Source organism: Triturus cristatus, chromosome 12 (assembly GCF_964204655.1).
Source record: "Triturus cristatus chromosome 12, aTriCri1.1, whole genome shotgun sequence".
Taxonomy (NCBI): Eukaryota; Metazoa; Chordata; class Amphibia; order Caudata; family Salamandridae; genus Triturus; species Triturus cristatus.
The window spans coordinates 736,399,298-736,412,791 of NC_140595.1; positions in this window are offsets into that span (position 1 = coordinate 736,399,298).

The following is a 13,494-nucleotide window of genomic DNA, read 5'->3' on the forward strand; positions in this document are numbered from 1 at the left end:
TTTCCTCAAGCAGAAACCTTTCTTTCTAGGCACTATTGACTGTTGTCTACTTAAAGCTGTTTTTAAAGTGCAGTTGACATTATGCTGCTGAATGATCCTAAGAGGAACCTCGCCTTACTTATTCACTGATTCCATTTTTGTAGAAAAGGTTTTAGAAATCTTGGACCCCTTGCAGGCTAGGGGTATTGAGGCTCCGCTTAACCTAGGTATTACTGCTTGCCTGCATGAGCGAATTTGCAAATTTACAAATAGTGGTTTCAGCAGTTTTGTTGTTTGTGCCCAAGTTGCCAGACATAGGCAAAGCGGGCAGTTTTGATTTTCCAACTGGTTTTTCCTAACTGCAATAAAGTATTTTGCATCTATCATCCCGAGTTGATGTAACATAAACTGCTGCTTTAAGGTCTGGGAAAAATTAGCTGAGAGATACTCCTGGGGACCCAACTTATTGTACGAGTTGATCACAGACAAGGCACGTCGTCTTCATGCAAAGAAGTTTTTATCTGTTAAGTGAGACAAGAAGGAATTGGGTTGAGGCGGTGGTAACTCGATTAAAAGCAGATTTTCCCGTACTAGATGCCCATGCATCTTGCATGCCTAGTTCCTCAATGGCCTGGCTTAAGTATTCACCTCATGAGCCTTTTTGATTGCTGTGCTGCTGTTCCTTAATTTCTAGCCAGCATAGGTTGTCGATGGAGCCCCTCTCAGAAGCACGCAGTCTACAGCACAGTTTGACAAAGGCACCCTTGCTTTGGAGTGCTTGATTTTTTTTAAATGCCGGGCTGGCAAAGCTGATTTTAGAACAAAAACACAGTTTGGTAAACTTTTGTTTGGATCTTGTTAAATATAATTATTTCACATCCGTGGATAATTTCTGTGCTGTCGGCCACCGTTGCCATTAGCTGTGCAGACATTATGGTAAGTAGATGGCTAAATAACGGCCAGCTCAGTTTCTTCTTCAGCAGTTTAAACCCCAAAATTATCAGCTGTGCTTTAGCCTGCATAGCGGCTAAATGATGTTTAAAAGTCATTGGATGTTCCAAATTCATGCTTATTTATATGTATTAGCAACCTAAAACTTTTTGCCATCTAAGAACCAGGTTAATAACTTAAATTTGGAATCGACTAACCAGACCATTTTGGTTTTATTTTGCTCTAGCTCTTGCTAAACATAGATTTTGAGGGCATTCATACTGCGTTGCAGGCCAATTGGCGTTAGACTCAAGAGAGCAATAGTATCTGTAGGAGAGTAGGATCCGCTTCTTATAGTTACCCCCACTTTTTGCTGATGTTTCACTGTTTTCGACTTTAGTCTGGCTGGGATCCTGCTATCCAGGACCCCAGCCTAGCTGCTTCCTCTCTAAATTGATTGCATGTACTTTAGGGACACCACAGATTGGATTCTGGGGTACCCTTATAAGTCCCTAGTATATGGTATCCTATATACCCAGGGCATAGGTACCCCAGAGGCCTCTCAGGGGCTGCAGCATGTATTATGCCACCCCTGGGAGACCATTCAAAATGACACAACAGGTCTGCTACAGCAGCCTGTGTAAGGTGGTGCATGCACTCCTTACTTAGATATAGGTTCACTGTATCTACTCCATATCCCTGCACATGTAAACCTATCAGTCACCCCTATGGCAGGGGCCTTATCAATCCTGAAGGCAGGGTGCTGGGTTTAATGTGAGAGGGTACCCATGCATGAGCAGAGCCCCTCTGCAGCTTTCGGAATCTATTCTCCGGGGTTGTCTGTGATGCAGCCATACTATATACTCTTAAGTGTATTATAACCTTGCAGTAAATACTAACTTTAAAACGGCTGCACAGAAACATGTTGTGTTTGGTGTCAAACACCTTGGAATCATATCTCCACACATGTAACTGGTGTGGGAGGTATTATTCCACCCTACTAGAGGGAGAAACATGGCACCACCAGTATACCCTGTACCAGCTTAACAGAACCCTGGCATCACAAAATGGATGCCGCCAGCCACAGACCGAGTCTGCCCTCCTGCTGCTGGACGAAACTCCGGTAGGGGAGGCCTGAACAATAGGTTTCCTGTCACAGGGAGGTGTGGCCACATCCCAGACAGGCTTTAGTGTATTGGGGCTGGGTTGGTGCACTCCAAGAGTGCTTTGATGTCTGCTCTGGAGGCACATTTGGTGTCCCTGTGCATAGTCCGGCTCAAACCGGTTGCAGGGGCACTCGGTGTGAGAAGTTGACCTGGCATATGCTGTCCACTAGTTATAGTGGGCACCTTGCACCAGTCCAAACAACCCATATTGATGATAGGTTTAAAGACAACCTTTATTAAAAGCTATCCTAGTGGTAGCTATGGAGAGCAGCCTTCAGGCTAAGTCTTGAAGGAGTGTAAAGCAGCTTGCTTTACCAGATTATAATCTCTTGAATTACAAAATGAAAGGAGAACCACACAAGGTATATATAAAATATATGTATTTATTTCTAATCACTCACTACTAATTCCTTTATGAGATTAGAGTTCAAGATACACAATAATACAGTTCTAAAACAACAGTAAATAGCACAATATACAATGGGCCCTAGGGGCGGACCAAACCATATAATAAGAAAGTGGTATAAGAACCACGACTTGACTAGGCAGTGCCAAGAGCACGTAGAATCGCTGGGACCCCAAGGAACCACCCAAGGCAGTGACACAGGAGACCCACGGGGGATGCGTGCAGTGGGAGAACAAAAGACACAAGCCCCGTACTATTCTATGGGAAAGTCACGGTTGGAATTTTAGAAGTTAATGACACTTAGGGAAGGACTTTGAGCAAACCACTTTAGACTTTGGGGGGGGGGGGGGGTTCTAGGGCCAGCATCCACGGGAGCACCGGAGTACTCGAGTTACCTCACCCAGGGAAGCCAAGGGCATAGGTGTCAAATGTTGTCGGAAATCGTCGTTGATTTCAATGGCGATCTGCTGCAAAGTGCTGCTGCCAGGAAGGGGAAAGTGTCCGGTGTGATCCAAACCTGGATCGAAGATCAGAAGAACCTGAAAGCAGAGGGGACAGAGTCAGGGGCACAATAGACGAATGCCCACCGATGTCGGGTGTTTCAGGTGTTAAGAGGTGAAGCTTGACTCTGCAGCCACGAGGACCATGAGCTGGATTTGAGCTGTCCCACGATGGATGTAGAGTGCTGTGGTGTCGGTGCCCGGATTGGACCCCAACAAGCCTTGGCAACAGCAACCCACGCAGGAAGAGAAAAGATGCTTTGGTGCGGACCAGCAAGGTCCTGGGGTACCCAAAGTGATGGAGAGTCAGGGCACGTCTGGAGCAACCAGGTAAGCCCAATTAAAGTTAACCCCTTCAGCGCTGCGCGGATTCCCGCGCAGTGCTGAAGGATCTGAGCGCGGGCGGGGCCATGACGGAACGGTTCCGTCATAAGCACAGCCCAACCGACGTGCATGACGGAACCGTTCCGTCACAAGCGTCGAAGGGGTTAAAGTTGCCTTCACAGGGACCCACCAGTCGACGGGCCAGGGATCGCGAAGGGACCTCGAGAGAAAACACAAAGGGCCAGCTCACGGAACACTCGTGGAGTGTAGGCGGGCAATCTTCGGTGTAAATGCTGCTCGGGGTCAGGGCTACAAGTAACCCAAAGCTCAGCTGCAGGAGTCGTTGGAAAGCTGATGCTTCTTAAAGTGACACGGTGTCCACGGGTTCAGGTTGCATGGTCGGCACGAGGGCTACGGGCCTCAGACTTGCTGTGGGCACTGATCGACCTCTAAGACCATGGAAACCCACCTCCTGTGTTGCAAAATTCTTCAGAGTCCTGTGGGAGCTTCGGAGATGCAAACCGGTCAGATGCTTCTTTGGTGCCAGCCTTGCAGGGGAGTAACTCCTTTACTCCAAGGGAGATCCTTCAGTCATCTAGTTCAATGTAGATCGTCGAAGTTCCAGGATTCAGTATCAGAGTTTCGTCCAGGTGTAATCTAAAGTCCTGTAGCCAGGGGTTCCTATCGAATACCCAAGGAAGGGGTGGGACAAACTCTAGTGACCCACCTATGGGAGGGTCATGAAAGGGGGGTGGCTACACCCATTTCCTTTGTCCAGTTTCGCGCCAGAGCAGGGGATGGTAGCCCCTGCAACTGGTTTGAGCTGGACTATGCACAGGGACACCAAATGTGCCCTCAGTGCAGACTTCAAAGCACTCTTGGAGTGCGCTCACCCAGCCCCAATACACTAAAGCCTGTCTGGGAGGTGGTGATACCTCTCTGTGACAGGAAACCTTTTGTCCAGGTCTCCCCTGCCGGAGTTTCGTCCAGCAGCAGGAGGGCAGACTTGTGTCTGTGGCTGGCAGCATCCATTTTGTGATGCCATGGCTCTGTTACCTGGTACTAGGTATATCGGTGCTGTCATGTCTCTCCCTCTAGAAGGGTGGGATCATACTCCCACACCAGTTACAACATGTTTCCGTGCAGCCACCCCAAAGTTAGCATTTACTGTTTGGTTATAATGCACTTAAGAGTATATGGTTTGGCTGCATCACAAACAACCCCGGAATAAAGGTTCCGAAGGCTGCAGCGGGGCTCTGCTCATGCATGGGCACCCTCTCACATGAAACCCAGTACCCTGCCTTCAGGATTGTTAAGGCCTGCCATAGGGGTGACTGATCGGTTTACATGTGCAGTGATATGGAGAGATCTAGTGAACCTATATCTCAGTAAGGGGTGCATGCACCACCTTACCCAGGCTGCAGTAGCAGACCTGTGGTGTCATTTTGGAAGGCTTCCCAGGAGTGGCATAAGACATGCTTCAGTCCCTGGTAGGCCCCTGGGGTACCGATGCCCTGGGTATATAGTATTCCATATACTAGAGACTTATAAGGATACCCCAGAATCCAATCTGGAGTGTACCTAAAGTACTGGTAATCAATTTAGAGAGGAAGCAGCTAGGCTGGGGTGCTGGTTAGCTGGGCCCCAGCCAGACTAAAGTCGAAAAACAGTGAAACATCAGCAAAAAGTGGGGGTAACTATAAGAAGCAGATCCTACTCTCCTACACAAACCTCCCCCCCCCCCCCCAATGAAAGGACATTAAACTAACCTTGACCAGTTGAGTGTTAATGTTCTAAGTGGAAATATCTGGAGAGTCCCTCTGCATTGGCATGGGTACTCCCAGGTATATGTTCCACTGTATAGTCCATCCCCTGTAGGGAAATGGACCGCCTCAAACGTTAGGGGTTTTCACCCTTAATCTGTTTTAGCCATACAAGGGGCTAATGGTCTTTCTGAACAATGAAGTGAGTGCCAAACCAGTATGGCCTAAACTTCTTCTGAGCCCAAACCACAGCAAAGGCCTGCCTCTCAATGGCTGACCAACGTTTCTCTCTGGGGGTCAGCCTTCTGCTAATAAAAGCTACTGGCTGATCCCGACCATCATTCAATTGTGATAACACAGCCCCAACCCCCAACTCAGATTCCTCTGTTTGAACAATGAATTCTTTGGAGTAGTTAGGACTTTACAGAATGGTAGGAGTGCACATGGCCTGCTTTAGGTCATCAAATGCCTTTTGACAGCTGACTGTCCACTGAACTTTCTTGGGCATTTTCTTAGAAATTAGGTCATTCAAGAGGGGTCACTATGGATCCATAACCTTTAACAAATCTTCTATAGTACGCAGTCAGGCTCAAGAAAGCTCTGACCTGAGTCTGGGTGGTTAGAGCAACCCAATCCATTATGGTCTGCATTTTGCTCTGCAATGGTTGAACCTGGCCTTCACCCGCCCCATATGAACAAACTCCACAGCCAGTTAATGCTCGACCGGGTAGGGAATGCTCTAAAATTTTACAATTAAAGAAACTCCCATGGCTTGTCGATAGTAGCAGCTTTGACTATAACTCGGTGGATGTAAATTATCTGACTCTATGCGATCAGATCACAAATTCACTTGATCTGATGGTTCCATTGAAGAAAGTCAAAACTAACAAGAAACCGTCCGCCCCCTGGTATAATGAGGAACTGAAGGCATTGAAGACCACCTACAAACAAGCAGAAAGGAGATGGAGGAGGAAATACCAGGAGATAGACAAGGCAGCCTTGAAAAAGCTATTGTATAGCTATAAAGAAATGCTAGGCAAGGCCAAAGCTAAGCACCTTGAGGAGACTATCTTATTATCATCTAAAAAGTCCAAAACCTTATTTAGCCTAGTAAGAGATATGTCTAACCCAGATTGTGCAAAGACTAAGATTCCAGCATCACAAGCTCTCTGTGACGATCTGGCAGTATTCTTTGAGGAAAAAAATTAACAAAATTCTAACTGGGCTAAATTCCTCCAGGGATACTGAACTGGATAGAGAGGCTGATATGCACTCTTTACCAAGTGGTGGAACTCCGGATGTAACTTCCTCTAGGGAGGCTATGTTGGCACTGGAGTGCTTCCATGTCCCTTCACAAGAAGAGTTTAATATGATTGCAGCCAGTATCTCATAAGATGTGGAAAGTCTTTGGGACAGAACTCTTTCCTGATCTCTACCAAATTTGCTGCCAATCTCTAACTAATTGCACAGTACCTAACTGCTGGACAAAGGCAGCTGTGTCCCCTCTACTAAAGAAAGCTACGCTGGACCCTCAGTGCCCCTCTAATTCTAGACCTATCTCCAGGTTACCCTACCCAATCAAGATCTTAGTAAGAGTAGTGAGTAAATCTCTTTCTAAATATCTGGAGGAAAACAATCTCTTGGACGAAGTCTAATTTGGGTTTCGGCCAGGACATGGCACCGAAACTGCTCTGGTGACAGTGCTGGATGACCTGAGAATGCGGGCTGACAATGGCCAAACTGCCATTCTAGTGCTGTTGGACAGGTCAGCCACATTCAATACGGTCAACCATAAGATCTTGATTAGGAGGCTTGAGGAGATTGGCATTGTGGGCCAGGCACTGAATTGGATGCAGTCTTACCTTTTAAATAGACAGCAGGGAGTGACTTTGATACCATTTTTCTCCCAAGATACCCCCGTAAAACACGGGGTTCCACAGGGTTCGGCGGTTAGTCCAATCCTTTTTAATCTATATCTGTGTCCTCATCTCTCTTATAAAATCCTTTGGCATTGATGTCCTAAATTATGCGGACGACGCCCAACTTGTCTTCTCCTTTGAGGGCAACAATGCAGTTTCCCTGGAGAAATTCCATAACTGTATGCGAGAAACAGCAGGCTGGCTCGGAGATAATTCATTACAATTTAATGGGAACAAGACGGAAGTACTTTGCTGTGCCGCAAGTAGAATCCCTCGTCCCCTACAAGCAGATTTCTGGTCAATCCCGACTAACAATCCTCCACTACAGCGCGTAATTTGGGAGTACTACTTGACAGTAATCTACAACTTGATTCTCAAGTGAATAAAACCGTGAGCACTTGTTTTTCTCTGCTCCGAGCCCTTCGAAAAATACTCCCCCTTTCTACCCGCTTCAGCTAGACCCCAAGTGGTAAGGAGTTTTATTATGAGCAGATTAGATTACTGCAATACCTTACTCCTAGGAGCGCCAGCTTATTTGCTGAAAAAAATGCAGAGAATACAGACTATGGCATCCAAGCTGGCATTAAATAGACAACGCAGTGCATGAGCCTCACTTTCCCTAAAAGAGCTTCATTGGCTGCCCATTTTGCAGAGTCTCCAGTTTAAGGCGCTGTGTATTGTCTATAGGGCAATACATAAAATGGGGCCTAAACTGTTAGAGGAAATTACAATGGTATTCCCCAGCCAGAAGCCTGCGTTCCTCTTCAGCCAATCTAGTATGCAGTCCCCGTGTCAATAGAGCTCGACTGGGCGGTAGATCATTTAGTTTTCCCGTCTCTGGAACTCCCTGCCAATTGAGCTTAGACAAACGAACACTATCTTGCTTTAGTAAGGAATTGAAAACTAGACTCTTTCCTAGAGACTAACCCCTAGATGTTTTTAACTCAGTTTTTTTTGTAATCCCAGCGCCAGGATACCCGTTGGGCGACAACCCTGCTATAAAAGTGTTCCTTACATTACCCACAAGGTGGCCCAGGTACACAACCTGACTCTGCCCTATCATGCACTTAGTGGCCTTGATAGTTCGGCCTGCTTTTTGCTGGGCCTCCAAATCATTGCTCAGGTGGACCAGGTGATTCTCCCAGGTGGACCTAAAGACAGCAATATCATCTAGATATGCTGCACTATAGGCTTCCAGGCCTGTAAGGACTATATTCACCAACCTTTGGAAAGTGGCTGGGGCATTTTTCAAACCAAAGGGCATCACCACACATTAGTAATGCCCACTAGGGGGTAGAAACATCTGTCTTTGGCTTTGCATCATCAGCTAGTCTGATTAGCCAGCTGTCAAGTCCAATGTGCTCAAACTTGGCTGAGGCCAAAGTATCTGTAAGCTCATCTGCCCTTGGTATTGGAAGGGCATCAGTCCTAGTGACTGCATTGAGACCCCTGTAGTCTACAAAACCTCATTTCGCTCTTGCCATCTTTGGTGTGAGGTTTGGGCACGAAGACCACTGGACTAGCCCAAGGGCTATCTGAGGGTTCAATGACTACCAATTCCAACATCTTCTGGACTTCAGCCCTGATTCAGTCCCTGACATGATCAGGTTGCCTGTAAATCTTATTTATAACAGGCAGACTGTCCCCTTCATGGGTGCACCAGGTAGTCTGACTTGGAGTCAGTGAGAACCTATGTCTAAACTGGCTGAGACTTTTCAGCAGTCTGTTTGTTGCTGGACAGTGAGGCTGCCTGCCAAGGCTACACCATCTACTGATCCATTATCAGGGTTCTGAGAGAGCAGGTCAGGGAGTGGGGTCACTCTCTTCCTCCTGTCCCTCATCAGTTGCAATGAGCAAGCCCATGTCAGCCCTGTCAACATATGGCTTGAGCCTGTTGACATGGAGCACCCTATGGGGGCTCCTAGGTCCACCAGGTAGGTGACCTCTACCTTCTGCTCAAGTATTGTATGGGGGCCACTCCACTTGTCTTAGAGGACTGCTGGGGCCACAGGCTCCAACACCCATACTTGTTGCCCTGGCTGGTAAACAGTCAGCACAGCCTTTTGGTCATGCCAGGCCTTTTGTAATTTCTGGCTAGCCTCAAGGTTTTTAGTTGCCTTCTTCGTGTACTCAGCCATCATGAAGCAGAGACCAAGTACATAGTCCACAATATCCTGTGTAGGGGGTTTGAGAGGTAACTCCCATCCCTCCTTCACCAGACACAATGGGCCCCTAACTGGATGTCCAAACAGATGCTTAAATGGGCTGTAACCAACCCTCTTCTATGGAACTTCCCTGTAGGCAAATAGAAGGCAGGGCAAAAGTATGTCCCATCTATAACTAAGCTTTTGTGGGAGACCTTTAATCATGCCCTTTAGGGTTTTGTTGAACCTTTCAACTAACCCATTGCATTGTAGGTGATAAGGGGTGGTTAATTTGTAATTTACTCCACAGTCCTTCCACACTGCTGTTAAGTAACTAGACATGAAGTTTGCACCCCTGTCTGATGCTACCTCCTTAGGGAAACCCACTCTGGAAAAGATTCCAAGTAGGGCCCTTGCCACCATAGGAGCTGTAGTGGTCCTAAAGGAAATGGCTTCTGGGTACCTAGTGGCATGATAACCCACCAGCAGTATAAATCTGTGCCCAGATGCTGTCTGAGGATCCATGGGACCAACTATGTCAATCCCAACCCTCTCAAAGGGAACCCCCACCACAAGTAGTGGTATCAAGGGGGCCTTTGTTGTACCACCTGCCTTACCACTGGCTTGACAGGCGACACAGGAGCGACAAAACTCCTAGGTGTCTTCAGACATGTGGGGCCAATGAAAGTGAGGGACAATTCTGTCCCAAGTCGTTTGGGCCCAGGTGTCCTGCTAAGGGAATATCATGGGTTAGTGTCAATAGGAAGCCCCTGAACTTCAGAGGTATAATCAACCTCCTGGATGCACCAGGCTTGGGGTCTCTACTCTGAGTACAGGAGTCCTTCATCCCAATAGATCTTATGGGTTCCACTAGCATTCCCAGCAGCCTCATCAGCAGCTTGCTTTCTTAGGGGTTCAAGAGAAGAGCAGCTTAGCTGATCCTGGCTCAGATCTGCCCTGGAAGGGCCCCCTGTCCCCAAGAACTCAACCTGGTCAGGTTCAAGCTCATCTGGGACAGTTCCTTCTTCAGGCCTGAGATCATCTCCCTCAAGAGACTGATCTGCTTCCTGATCCAGGGGGGGGGGGGGGGGGGGGAAAGACACTGCCTTACCCCTGCTGCTCCTTTACTTGGGAGGCGCCTGGTCCATTCTTCCAGGGCCCGTTCAGCTTTTGACATTTTTGACTGGGACCTGGTCACAGCAAACACATGTGCAGGAATTCCCAGCATTTCTGCATGAGTCCTGAGCTCCACTTCAGCCCAAGCTGAGGTTTCCAAATCATTGCCAAGCAAGCATTCAACAGGGAGGTTTGCACTGACCACAACTTTAAGGCCAGTTACCCCTCCCCAGGAGAAATTAACAACTGCCGAGGAATGATCTGTCCTGACATTGCTAGCATTGGTCACTTGGTACATTTCACCAAGTATGATCTGCTCAGGAGCCACAAGATCTTTTGTCACCGTTGTGACATTGCTCCTGTGTCCCTGAATGCCAAAGCCTCTTTTCCATTGATTAAAGGCTGCTGTCTGTATTTGACCAGATTACTGGGACTCACAAAGGAGGACGTATCCATGCCTCCATCACAGATCAGTACAGCCTGAGTGGGAACTCTGACTAGGCCAGAGTCCACCTCAGAACCCAGGGTTAACCCTACTACACCCTTATTCTGAGTACCACCACTGGGAGCTGAACTAGGGGGAACAGTTGCCTTGGGTGCAATGGTGGTTGGAGTTGAGTCTTCGGACTTGGCACAATCACTTGTCCAATGGGTTTTCTGTTTACAGATTTTACACCATGGTTTCTTTTGGCCTTTTCCTTTGTTAGATCGGGAATCCCCACCAGATGTAGATTTTTGGGGCCCTTGAGAAGACTTCTGGTCCTTACCATTGTCCCTACCCTTAGAGTTTTTGGAATCCTGCTTTTTGGAGTCACCACCTTGGTTCTGAACCTTCTGCCTCACACTGGTTGTGACCCATTTGTCTGCCTTCTGACCCAATTCTTTGGGAGAGGTCAGATCAGAGTTCACCAGGTACTGATGCAACAGCTGATTTTGAAAATTATTAAGGATCTGCTCCCTCAATCAAACTGTATAATCCTTTAAAATCACACATGTTACTGCCAAGTAACCAGCCCTCCAGAGCCTTAGTAGCACAATCTACAAAGTCAACCCACTCTTGTGCCTTTTGGGTATCTCTGAACTTCAACCTGTATTGTTCAGTGGTTAGGCCAAACCCATCTATCAGTGCACTCTTCAAGACTTTGTAATTGTCTGCATCCTCTTCTCTAACAGTGAGGAGCTTGTCTCTACCTTTGTCTGCAAAGGAGAGCCACAAGATTGCTGCCCACTGACCTTGAGGGACCCTCTGTACTTTACAGGCCCTTTGCAGTGCAGTTATCCATTTGTGGATGTCATCCCCACTCTGGTAGGGAGGGACAATCGTGTTCAGATTCCTATGGTCATGAGTATGATCTCTACCTCTAGGGACACTGTTGCTGCCACCATGGGGCTCTAGCCCCATCTATGTGAAGCTCTCTGGAGCTCCAGGGATTCCCTGTCCAATGCTAACTGTTCCCTCTTTATCCTAAGCTTAACTTCCTCAAACTGGATCAGTCTGCATTTTCTCTCATAAGAGGACTCCCTCTTCTAGGGGAAAATGGTCCATGAGAGACAGAGGTCCCTCCCGATGCACCAGAATGATTAGATTCCAGAGAAGGAGATCTTGATCTTCTTGGCACACCACCAACCCTTCCAGGCGGGGTATAGAGAGCGCCACTGAGGCCTTCTCCCTCACCCTTAGGATGGATTGGATTTTCCAGGTTAGAATCATCTTGATCCTCCTGTTGAGCTTCAGAGTCCTGGTCATAGGTGTTGTAACCTCCTGGCCTTTCCTCTTCTGCTGCCCCACCCAACCTGCCTATCTCATCAGACCCTGGGGTCTTTCTGAGATCATCTAACAGAAAAGCCTCCATGAGGCGTTGAGTGTTTTCACTCCTCCCCGTCTTCTGCTTCTAGCTGTACACGTTTCTCAATTCCACGAATGTGAGATGGTCATACTTGGATGAGAAGGAGCCACTGGCTTCAGGTCTTGAAGACATACTAGTGTAGTGGGGTGTTGCACCTACCTAACCTAGTGTGAGCTACTAGACTCTCTTGAGTTGGGGGAAAGGGGTGTGCTGGTCCCTTTGCTAACCCAAGTTACTTTATTCTAGACTTGATTTATATGTACCTATAGCGGTTTGCAGTTAGTCACTCAAAGAGATTATCTGGTAAAGCAATAGCAAGCTTGAATCCCACCAATGTGAGACGTTGGCCTGGCATATGCTGTCCACTAGTTATAGTGGGTACCTTGCTCCACTCCAAACAACCCTTATTGATGATAGGTTTAAAGACGACCTTTATTGAAAGCTATCCTAGTGGTAGCTATGGAGAGCAGCCTTCAGGCTAATCCTTGAAGGAGTGTAAAGCAGCTTGGTTTACCAGTTTAGAACCTCTTGAATTACTAAATGAAAGGAGAACCACACAAGGTATATATAACATGTGTATTTATTTCTAAACACTCACTACAGATCCCTTCATGAGATTAGAGTTCAAGATACACAATAATACAGTTCTAAAACAACAGTAAATAGCACAATATACAATGGGCCCTAGGGGCGGACCAAACCATATATTAAGAAAGTGGTATAAGAACCACGACTTGACTAGACAGTGCCTAGAGCAAGTAGAATCGCTGGGACCCCAAGGAACCACCCAAGGTAGTGACACAGGAGACCCACGGGGACGCGTGCAAACACAGGCGCGAGCCCCGTACTATTCTATGGGAAAGTCACGGTTGGAATTTTAGAAGTTGAGGACACTTAGGAGAGGACTTTGAGCAAACCCCTTTAGACTTAGGGGATTCTAGGGCAAGCATCCTTGGGAGTACCGCAGTACTCTAGTTACCTCACCCAGGGAAGCCGGATGCATACGTGTCAAATGGGTGTCGGGAATAGTCGTTGATTTCAATGGCGATCTGCTGCAAAGTGCTGCTGCCGGGAAGGAGAAAAGTGTGATCCAAGACTGGAGAAAAGTGTGATCCAAGACTGGATCAAAGATCAGAAGAACCTGAAAGCATAGGGGACAGAGTCTGGGTCACTTGCCAGTGACACGATAGGCGAATGCCCACCGAAGTCGGGTGTTTCAGGTGCGAAAAGGTGAAGCTTGACTCTGCAGCCACAAGGCGTTGACGATGACCAGGAGCTGGATTCGAGATGTCCCAAGAAGGATGTCGAGTGCTGCTGTGTCAGTGGCCGGATTGCACCAAACAAGCCTTGGCAACAGCAACCCACGCAGGAAGAGAAAAGATGCTTTGGTGTGGACCAGC